The sequence below is a fragment of the Rhopilema esculentum genome, chromosome 5, assembly GCF_057945365.1.
Source record: "Rhopilema esculentum isolate cy_ngs chromosome 5, ASM5794536v1, whole genome shotgun sequence".
Taxonomy (NCBI): Eukaryota; Metazoa; Cnidaria; class Scyphozoa; order Rhizostomeae; family Rhizostomatidae; genus Rhopilema; species Rhopilema esculentum.
In genome coordinates, this window is record NC_142819.1 from 7,047,728 (window position 1) to 7,060,278 (window position 12,551).

The following is a 12,551-nucleotide window of genomic DNA, read 5'->3' on the forward strand; positions in this document are numbered from 1 at the left end:
AATCGCACCCAGAAAAATAAATCCCTGACAATAAAAAACACAAAATAATAGGTCTTGCATTGCCATTTGTGTTCGTTTGGGGTGGGGGTAATTTCACTTTTTTCTTTATTCGTTTACTAATTTCATGGTTGTACTAAAATTAAAATGTAACAAAAGCTCTACAAGCAACTGAATGTCATTTGATCACTTTTCACTGCTGATTTTTTTAACAGAATACAAAAAAGAAAAGAAACAGCAGTATTTGTGTTATTTCTAGTCTTAATTGAATATTTCAAGTGAAAAAACATCGTTCCTATTAATAAGATTACTTTAAAATAGGAATTCTCGAAAATGACAATACTTGATAGCCATAAACTAAACACTTAGACTCGTATCTAGCAACAAAAATTAAACTCTGAATTATAGTATACACATTGTGAGTTTTGTTTCAATCTAATCCGCCAATATTTAGGCAAGAATGCATTATATAGAGGTTTTGTAGTTTGATTATGAATCACTGTTCACTTTCAAGGTAGGTAGGTTCAATGCAGTTTTGAGGAAATGATTATTTCTGATCAGGTCGCAGTCGCCAAAAGTTCAGAATGTCTGTAATATTTCTCCTCACACTAGCATTGTCGTGGTGATACAAGTAATTTAGTTGTTCTATTTAAGCACCTTCCTCGTTCATTTTAGTTCTGAGGAGTAACAAGACTAATCGTATTCATAATAAAAATGCTTTGAAAAAAGCCAATATTCACAACTTTTTTCAGATGTTTTCGGTGTTCTTATTTTGATAACTTACAAGAGCAAGGTGGTAATATTATGTTTTTATACCACAAAAGAAAGTCAGGATAGAAAAGCACTAACCATAGAAGTGGCACTGACAAACAATTAGGGCGCGCAGACCGACTGAGGCTATTGGGGACAAAAAATCGTTTAGAAGTTGGTTCTGTTCCTTAAATCAGTGTTTTCAGTGCTTAAAAAAAGTCACATAATTTGGCCAAAAGTTTATAGATTGGGGAAAATGGTAGAGGTCCTAGTCCTAGAATCTTGCAATGGCGGTGTCAGCCACTAGGTTCTGGGGGAGGGGGGCGGGGGGAGTGGGAAGCACAATTCTTAGGCCACACCCTTTTTACCACTAAAAACACACTTTTGCCAAAAAGAACGCCAATTTTAATTGAAGGAAACGCCCATGACTAGCTTTTCATTACATAAAGGCAAATTGACAAACATAGGATTTCATCACAAAAAGTACATTGCCAAAATATCACTCCTCCCCCAACATTTTCTTGTCGAATTTAGACGAAATTCAAAATTGATCCTGCCGAGAACTGGAGGGAGGACGTGTCTTGAGTCCTGTCGCTACTAGAGTCTTGAAAACTTATGTTCTTTGTTAAAGGTTCTACTCTATTCATTTCCATTTTTCCCTGTTTCTTGTTGTCCTTTTCTTCTACTCATTTTTTATGTTTAATAGGACACTGTAGCGTTTCCAGGGACGGACTTAGCGGGGGGGGCGTAGGGGGTATCACACCCCCCCCAATATTTCTGTCTCCTGCGGTAAATTTGGTTCCTTTCGGTAAAAACCATTTTTTGGTAGCCAGCAGTAACAAATTGACGCCAAGATTTTATTTTATTTATCTCTTTGATATCAGCATTTATCTTCTTATCAGTAGGGAAGCGGGGGGAAGCAAGGGGAGCGGCCGCTCAGAAAGTCAGTGTCTGAGAAAAGTACAAATCTGCAATAGAATTAGTACCTTAAAGGGGGACTTTAAATTTCAGACAATATCAAAACGTTTTTAAAGACTGCAAACGACTGTAAGAAATATTCTGAAATGTTTCAAGCTAATCCTAAGGGCATCGTCGCAAACATTTTCTGCTCGCTTCGCTCGCACAGGGACCCTCCTTCATAACTCTACAGAATGTTCAACAATTTATCCCACGTTATAGGATTTAAATAGAAAAGTCTTTCACGTTCTTTAGACAATCCCGATAAAATAGAAACTAAAATGCTAAAGCGCTTCAATCCTTAAAAAAAATTGGATTCTGAAATGCTTGTCGGGGATTTTGCTCCAAGGAGAACGGAATTAGTTGAAAACATTTGAATCCTGTTTGTTATTTTTAGATATTTGATTTAAACTGTGGAGAATCAAGTTTTACACGTAGTGCTTCCTCGCCTTACACATTTCAGAATGTAAGCGTTAGATGAATTGTCAAGGAAATAGGCAGTTGTATAATGAGTTCAGCCACAAAAAGCCAGATATGACGTTGTATAAAGCGAAATTGCCACGTAAAAAAGCCATAGCTTTTCCAAACGCTTTTGCAAAATGGGGTGTTTTCCTAAATTCTTAAGGGTGTGGTCAGCAAAAATTTTCTCTTCTTTGCCCCTCCAATCTTCCAAACCTGGCTACGCCACTGCTTCTTATCGTCTTCACCTTAAAGTTAAAAAAGGAATTTTAAAAATGGGCGTTTCCATAATTTACCAGTGACCTGAAGGGTGTGGCATCAAGATAAGTGTCTAATGCCCCCCCCCCCAATCATTGTTGCTTAGATCCGCCCCTGTGCGTTTCTTGAACTTTTCAAGCAGAGACAACTCTTTGTGTTCAATACATCTATCAATCAGCTTTTTTATAAGCGTGATTAATAAACAGTTTTCTGCAATGCTCCCTCCTAACAACAGCTACAATGAAAATAGAATCGTGGCTACCTCACGAGCCTTGGCCCGTTTTTCGTTAAACAGAGTATCTGAATCAATATCAAATCCGTGTAGCAAAAAGGCGTGGGGTCAATGAGTCAATGACCTTTGAAGAACCCTGCTTCACAGAACCAACATGTCCTTTTTTCTAAAACGCTCTAAAGATCTCGAGTAGCAAACATCTTGAGTAGCAAACTATAGCGCTGGGATGGTTACATGCGTCATCCTTGGTAATCAAGGTCTCTACGATGGAGAATTCTGAATTTAGGCTTCTGATGACTCAAAATGCAATTTCCCACTTACTATTTTCTGCCTTTTTTAGAAAAAGATAGAAGCTCGGGTAAGAAACTTCACAAAGTTATTAGGTTGTGATTTTTAATAAATCCATCAACTTTTTTAACAACTTAAAAAGACATTAATCAGGCTATTTGTTAAAAAAGGAAAGTTCATAGAAGAAAAATTGGAATGTAAATTTAATGTTTTTATGAAGCTTAATTTAATTAATAGTCTGTATTATAACGATTTGTCAGATATATTGCTACTGATTGTTTTCCTTCAAAATTTTTACCCCTAAAGGCTTTTTTACCTAGATTGTAACGTAAACGAGGAGAAGAAAACCTGGGTTAAGTTTCAACCTCTTCTTATCAAGGCTCGTGGAAGCAAAACTTGGAGTATAACATGATGGGTATCCAAAGAACATCAGCTTTGGCGTCAAATTATTGGTATGGTGAAAAATTAACAACAGTCTACGTTTAACTCTAGGGTGAAAAATTTTGGATTAATTAATTTTTAGTGGCAGATATTTTGGTGGTTATCTGAAGTTTTGTTTTGAATTTCGAAGAAAGCCTAAATAATTCGACGACATACAATGGAGCTTATTTTAAATTGCAGTGATAAAAGTTTGGTTATTTCATTTTGTATTATAATTTCAATAGCTTGGAGAACAATTCAACAACCATGAATGTTAAGTTTCAGACACATGCAGCTTGTTAAGTTTGCAACAATATTTGAAAGCAAGAGGATAACACTTTTCAACCAAAACAATGATCACAATCAGTAAAACTTATCTTCAAATGGTTTTTGTATCTAAAAGATATGCTTGGCTGGTTGTGTTCTACATCTTCTTTTTGAGAACATTTTTCTCTATAACTTCTTGAGATAAAAACTGCTTATCAGAAGAAAATTTTATTTCTGTAGCCATTTGCCACTGTAAGGCATACATAAAAAAGGCATATGAAAGTATAAGGAAAATTAATCACTTCACGTTTTAATGAAAATATCGGGTTGATGGACATGACCTTTGATAAATTTTTGTTAGTCGCCTCAGGTGTTGGCAGGTTATCAAACTTCTTTATCAATCTCCATAATTTAAAAAACAATATTATGAATAATTGAAAAAGGACCACCATAGAATAATCTATTAAATAGATGAAATTTCGACAGATCCATTTTGATTAAGTATTACGCCTACCTAAGCCGTTTGATAATTTTTTTTAGGTTAACGAAAAATGTGTAAAATTATTACTGCAAGTTTTTATTGATTTACAAAGAAACTTTGGCGTTGTACAAAACTGTTCTATCCGTCCACAGAATTTCATGCTGAATAACTTTTATTTAACATAAGTACCCTTAGAATATGCAAATTTAGTGGTGATTGGGCAGAAACAAAGTGGGACGAGTGAACATTGAAAAGCGTGCGGAAAAAATGGCTGTTCCTCTTGCTGAATAAGGGAATAGCAATGTTCGATCATTTTATATCGCAGATTCTATCGATGCAAAATCATTAAGTGTGTGAATAAGATAAAGTATGATAATACCCACTCAGCCCAGGCTAACTTAATCTGGGCCCACTCAGCCCGGGCTGACTTAAACCGGGCCCACTCAGCCCGGGCTGACTTAAACCGGGCCCACTCAGCCCGGGCTGACTTAAACCGGGCCCACTCAGCCCGGGCTGACTCAAACCGGGCCCACTCAGCCCGGGCTGACTTAAACCGGGCCCACTCAGCCCGGGCTGACTCAACCCGGGCTGACTCAACCCAGGCCCATTCAGCCGGGGCTGACTCAACCCAGGCCCACTCAGCCGGGGCTGACTCAACCTGGGCCCACTCAGCCCGGGCTGCACAAAACTACAGCTTGATGCTGGGCCAGTAATATTCCCTTTATGCCTTTCTTTACCAGAAAAAGAGATCTTCAAAATTACGTATAATCCCAAAAATTGCAAACTTTTGAGAAGTGCACAATTGAGAAGTGCGCAAATGAGAAAGAGGGTGTTTTGAGAGTACCTAGGACCCAAAACCCGGAAAATAGTTGTGAAAAACGGAAAACCCGGACTTGGAAATTGGAAAATCCTGAGACAAATGTATATACTTCAAAGTGGTTCACCTTTTCCCGTGTTCTTCATTAAAAGACCTTCGTACCCGCAGTTATTACCAGCAAGAATATTTGTTTGCAAGGCACAGGATAGATCCTTGCCTTTTTTCTCCAAATGAAGATGTCATCAGTGTTTGCGGGAGAACAGAATTTTAGGGAAATGTGTCGTAGATTGCGGAAATCTGGCAATTTTTCAACGAAATGAGGGTATTCTACACACTTGCCGGACGCAGATTTTCTCAGAATAATAATACGGATTGCAGAAATTTCAAAATGTTTAGCGGGATTCTTTACCTGCTCCTTGGATAGGATTTCATCAACGCATTTTTTGATCTTGTTAGTATATAAGTTGTTTATAAATAAACTTATATACGTTCAGAGGTGGCCCCAGAAATCTTCCGACAGAGGGGTTGGAGCTTCCAACAGCTCAATTGACTATAATATGTAGTTTTCGTACGTTATTTTATCAAATTTGCTCTGACAATAACCTAAACTTTTCTTCCGATAGGGGGGGCTAGATGCTTCCGATGGAGGGACTGTAGCGCCCTAGCCCTCCCCTGGCGCCACCACTGTATTCATTCTAATGCCCAGTTGCCTCCTATCTGCTATTTTTGACCAGAAAGTACTTATTTCCACATTGTAAGAGCGTGTATGTTGAATAAAAGTTGTTCAGCATGAAACTGTCTTTCAGAATATGTACATATAATGTGGTTTTAGTGACATCAAAATTTGAACCCCTACTGATCAGTGCGCCATATGGGATTTGCCCAAATAAGGAATTCCCGATGTTCAATTGATGGGGCCTTTTTTCTGGTTATTCCCAGTATCGTATGGAAGCTATGTGCCAAATTGCAGCTTTTTATTATTTTTGTCCGGGTAAAATCGTAATTCCACCACACTATATTTGCAATGTCAGTCAAGTAAAGGGAACAGAAGAGAAGAGCTGAAGATGTAGAATCGAGAAAAATTATCAAGGCCTAATTATAGATAGATACATATAAAATTTGTTCCGATGACACTGACTAGCAACACTAAAACTCTACGATTATGCACTTGTGCCCCAGTTCTATGCTAAAGTCCAAAAGACTCCTTTAGCTGTTCAATGGAGAAACTATTTTGGATTTCAAAGCATCACATAGATCGATGTAACTCATATTGAGCTGTTGGAAGAGGCATCCTTATTCATTTAAAAATGAAAGTGGTTTTTGAAACAATTATGGCAAATCTGTAAGTTTGTTGTTTTGTCTTTAAAATGTTTATGACCACATGATGACCAGTGCAATTTTTGGCATTGGTCACCCAATGCAGATTGGAAACAGAATACTAGGAAATAATAGGTAATACAAATCGTTTGCAGCTTTATCAACACAAATGGCTAAGTAGGGTTCGATAAGGGGAAACTTAGCAAATAATACAAAAGCACTTAACATCTGCAACTCTTTTGAGTGTTAAAACATGGATGACCGAATGACCTTATCATATATTTAATACCTTGAGGATGCTGAATGTGAAATTGTATTAGAATCTTGTGCTAAAATTCCACCTTCTTGTACAATTTCAAATTTTATCATACTCAAGGCTTAATATGTAAGTTGGTAATATTTATTTTGAGTTTTTTTCTAAATACATGAGTAGGACTGATTCAACAGCTATATTAAACATCAACTAAGAAGCCTTATTGATGGTTTTCGAATGGAAAATATTTGGCTCTTTGATGGTTATGGTTGGAGACTACCATTGTCAGATCTGATGGTTATGGATGAAACACGAATGAAGTGCTTCCCAAACATAGGCGTTAGATACATAAGGGCTGGGAGGAAGCCTTCCTAGCTGAATTTCAGGCTCCATACGGAGAATTCTATCTCAGTCAAACAATAATTTCTTGGCAAGATCCACGCTAAGCCCTCCTTAACGTTTTGCATCCCCTACGCCTGTGTTTATAAATTTATGCATGCTTTTTCTTTTGCAATCATGAACGATCGTAATTTTCCCAGCGTTCCATCCAGCACTCTAGCTATCACTATAGTTTCCAGAATTCTAAATTTGGCAACTTAGTAGAACCCTCTTGAAATTTCCCTGCTTTATACTTAACCTGAGACCCCTGGAATAGATCATCAAATTTGAAAACAAGAGCTGAAATGGGATGTGATCATATATCCATCAATTTTGTATGGAACTGACTATTAGGAAATTTTTAAACCTTTCCTACATTTTTTCTCTCGTAAATATATGGATCTACCATTGCTGCTTGTGCAACATGTTGCTTGGTCCAACTGCAAATTGTATGTTTCTTATAACAAAAAAACCTCCCATTGATTTTGGATTTAGGTTATTGACAGTGCACCTGCACTCGAAGTTTTCTAACATTTCATGTTTGTTAAAAATAAGTAGTGAATGGGAATCTTCAATTTTAGTAGGATGCTTTTGCCATATTTTTTGGCCAAAAAATCTAATGAATTCTGTGCCATATTCCGTTGTTCTTGCACAAGGCAAAATAATGTTTCTGTTTGCTATAAATTCATATTTTAGGTTTCTAGTAACACAAACATCCTCCATTAATGCTGGATTTAGACCCCGTTTACACTGTGCCGGATAAAATTTATCCGCATAAAACTTGTTCGGATCGATTTGCGTTTACACTGTGCCGCACAAATTTTGTCCACTTTGCCCTCCCGTTTACACTGTTCCGGATAACTGTAGTCACATGACCTAAATCATGCACAGAACGCCTAAAATGAAGTCTTCTCTGGGCAACAAAATAATAACAAAATTCCCGCCAACGTAAAAAGACTTAATTCTCTCTTCAGAAACGTCTGCTTCTCTTTTAGACCAAATCCAAAGATATTGTCGATACAAATTAGGCCTAGTTTGTTTTAATAGTTTGTTCTTGAAACAAAATGATACTGAACTAGCAACGAAAGTAGGGAAAGCTGACAAGGATGCCAATTTTACGTGGACTGGCAAGATACTGACCAACGACCAACGTATGATAACACGATGGGATGGTCCTAGCTGTAAATGCAACGTTTGCAAATATAATGATATCGATATCCTGTAATATTTGTCCATTCATATCCAAGTGGCTTCAAATATTTAGCTTATGTATGTACGTATTTATTTCCTTAGTTATATCCTCTTCATTTGTTATACAGTAGATTCGATTTAGATTAGTTGTATGTGTATATATCCATATATATATATGTATAGCTAGAAAAAATATCGAATTAAAATAAGGTTACAAACAAACAAACAAACAAACTGCAGTTTTAACACGAGTATTTATCGACAGCAAGGCAGCCAAGATGGCGAAAGGTTTTGATTGGGAGACATGGAAAACTAAATTGGATGAAATAGCCAATCGCTTTCGAGCAAGATACGATGTGGATGACATTTATCCGGAGAAAAGCGTTTACACTGTACCACATAGCTATCCGAACTAATTTAATCCACTTTCCTAGGTGAACTAATTTTGTTCGGATAGCCGCTCTCCCATTCGTGCGGATAGCGTGGGTCTAGTGTAAACGCGACGCCTATCTGAACTAATTTTGATGCGGATAAAATTTATCCGGCACAGTGTAAACGGGTTCTTAGCTTGATCATGAACAGCTGTTAATTTTCTTTTGTGAATAGACACTGATTTTGATTTTATTAAGAATGTCAAAATTAGGGGTGCTATTTTTGCATACGATTCGAAGTGTATGTTGGAGAATCTTGTTTATCATGTTATTTATCATATCATGAAGCATGTATAAATCAAATTAAAATGACACATAAATGAAGTCATTGTTAAAGCTTGTTGAGGTGCATCCATGAATTTTGACATGCGATTTCGAGCATGAAGTTTTTGTCTGGCTATTTTGCAGAGGTTATCAACATGCGATTGAAAACTTAACCTTTTGTCTGGAGTTTCTCCAAAAAGGGTCTCCTTGGTGCAATCTTTTATTACAGACCTTTTTTTAGCAGAGACTTACTTTTTTTCTTACCAAAACAAGACGATGACATTTTTCCTCGTTAATTTTCTTTTTGTTAATTTCAATCTATTGTGACAAAAAATAAGCGTCTTTTCAAGTAGTTCTAATACCACATCTAGATCAGATCCACATAAAAAGACAGTAGTATCATCTGTACAATAACACACAACAGTATCTTTCACCAGATAAAAATTGTTGTTAATGCAAATATTGAGTAGCAGGGGACCGAGCACTGAGCCTTGTGGAACGCCCAAGAAAGTTTTCTCCCAAGTACTAAACAACTGAAATACTATCAACTTCCACTTTTTGCCGCCTTTCGTGCAAATATCTGTGTATATTAGGTGAAGAGTATCTTTGTTGAATCCGTATAATTAGAGTTTGGCTATCAAAGTTCATGACTGAGGCAGTCAAAAGCCTTGAAAATATATATTAGAATGGCTCTATTAGAATATATATTATGATGTTTTCGTTATGTTTGAAATTAGATCAAACTTGAGATGTCTATAGTTCAGATACTTGAACTCTATTAAAGACGGACATAGATTGTTTATAAGAGTCTCGAAGTGTGACGTCATAAAAAACTATTTTTAGTATTTCTCAATTTTAGCTACACACCATAAAAGAGCGACATAAGACACCTCTCAATACGTAAAATCAGTTAGAAATGTTGAAAACTGGGCGAGAAAAAATCAATTTAAGTTTGCTAACGGATTACTTTTATTCTGGCCTGGCTCGTTAAGTTATTAACCATAACAAAGTTATAGAGGTTTGATTTGGCAGAGTCTGTGCTCATATGTAATACTTAGCAAATTTGTAATACTTTTGACTTGTTTTGCATACTTAGACGCGTTTCACAATGCTCTATTAAGATCGCAAACAGATATATATAGGAGTATATGGGTGCTGTTTTATCAGTCTATGGCCAGAGTGCTTTTAGCTGTACCTTTATACAGAGGATTTCCCAATCTATGACAATGATAACTACAACAAGGGCACTCAAGTGAACAGGCAATGATTAAAGAGATGAGAATTCATGTCGTTATTAATGCTTCGTTGGTGTTAAGTATGACAATGACGAGCCTGAAACTTTCCAGTTAGCATCAGAATTCACATATACCGGGCTATTTTTCATGTGAGCTTTTTCAAGTGCAGCTTTTGAAGGGGGTTTTGAAGATAAAACAGAAATAATTCATTTTCCAGGGAAATTTTTATCTTAAACTGTACAACATGTTTTGTACCGATTAATTTGAGAGCTAAAAAAAGTTAAAGCTTAAAAAGATTTTGCTTCGAAATTCTGACCGTTCTATTATTTGCACGCTGAATTGAACAAATATCTACATACACTCCTAATGTATACGCAAGTCTGCATGTTGAAGGTGATTTAGTGACAAATATAATTGGTAATAAGGGTAGCTTTGCTTGCAAAGTGTTGAAAGTTTCGCAAACTCAAGAGCCCTACACAGCTTTCATAATTGAATGCCATACCTTTCTTCAGTGATTCGCTTAATTTCTGCACAATTTCGCTCAAATTCAGTGATTCGCTTAAATCGTGACTCAAATAGATCGAAATTTCTCACTGTACTAAAGTTACAGATAAATAAGACTGGATGAATATCCAATTTGGAATTCTCAACGGGAAGTTTCTTTCACTCTAGGGCCAAAACATGGAACGAGATTCCAAGAAACACCAGAATGAGCCCAACAATTTCCATGTTTAAAAGAAACTTGAAGGGCTTCCTACAAAGTTCATAAATTCCCAAAAAAAACACGATCCCTAGCTAGAACAGCAACATCTTTATCTTATATATATGAAAGACGTAATTGTAATAGAAGTAGTTTATTTATATTTGTATTATAGCTGAGAGAAAGGATTTCGCAATGAGAATACATGGGCTCCGACAAAGGCTGGAAAGTAGGGGGCCAAGGTAAAATTTCACACCTATAACAAAAGACTTGGTGACAATTTTTATTGTTTTGCAGAAAAGTGGGGGCATGACCCTCATACCCCCTTTCGTCGGAGACCCTGACATAGCCCCATAAACCCTGTTTTGCAAGTGATAATTGAGAGTATTTAAAGCCGGAGAAAGTAATGAATGATGTTGAGAGAAATAAGAATAATAGCAGCATATAATTTCTTAATGGGGGAAAAGTATAACCCAAAGTGTAGCCCCTTAAATATCAAAGTCCGAATTTGCTCTCAATAACATTTTATCCTAACACTGTTTTAAAAATATTCAATCACATACCTTGTCATTATTCACTTTTCGCTCTTGAAATCAACAATCTACTGGTGACGTCACTTGTCCCAGTTCCCTGAAATGGAATCGACAATGCTATTTCTGCTTAAAGATAATGGATGGGTTTTTGACAGAGATTTGGAAAGCCAGGTCACGCTAGAATAAGTGTAGTCAGGGGCGTACCGACCGGGGGTGTTGGGGCGGGGGTTGAGTAATTTAGAACGGTTTGGAACTTTAGCTGTTACGCTTTATAGTTATCTATATATTTAAATAGAATTGCTTTTAGCAAAATAACAATGCTGTAAAAAAATACAACCAATGCTATTTCCTTGATGAAGAAAATTCTGCTAGAAACGTATTCTAGATGCAACCATTTTATTACCGAGAAATGACAAAGATTGATATTTCTGAATAAAAGGATAGGCACGCAGGTTCTTGTTATGGCCAATCGTTCTTACCGCTTGTAAGAAAAAAACAAGTAAGCACTTAATGAAACTTCAAACTTGATAAAAATCTTTTTCATTTGAATTTAAGATTTTGCCAGACTGAACCTTGGTTTGCAGAATGCCCTACGTAATGAAGTTGCTTCTCCAAGCATAAGCAGTGTTGACAAACCGTCCTATACTATTTTCCTGGTAAAAGTCTTAAAAGCTCTACCTCTCCACCTCTCAGTTTAACAAGTTTAGTTGGATATCCCCACTATTTATTACAGCATGGAAATTTTTTTCTCATTTTTAAATTTTTATCTTTTTTCATATATTATCAATATTTAACTAGCAGGGCCCGCGCCACTGGAGGACCAGAAGGTCCTGAAGGGCCACGGCTTACCCAACTTTTTCGCTAAAACAGCTTAATTCTTCTGATTACAACAAAGACATTGAAATAAAGTTCACAAGTGAAACAGCGTCAATATTTGCCACAATTAGGACTTGAGGGGGCAAGAGGAGACTTAATTTACATTGCTAGGCCCTCCAGGCCCTGCTTAGTGTACATATGAAAATATTCTGATGGAAACTTTCCAACTTACGCTCCAATCATTGTACAACTTTAGTTCACCTAATTAAGATGCTCGTGTTTTTTTCAATTCCGTGTCACAGCTTTTCCTTCAAAGCTGTGTTTCTTTCAGCAATGTATGCAAAGAGGTTGGCAAAGTTAGGCTTCTTTTGTGCGAGTTAAATTTGATTTTAGCAAGAGCATTTGGTTGGTCTATTAGTTTTCGGTACACAGCCGTACTATGTTCGGTACAAAGGACAATCTGGTTGGTCCGTTAGCTGCAAGACTTTTCTTCTCAGTGACTCAAGC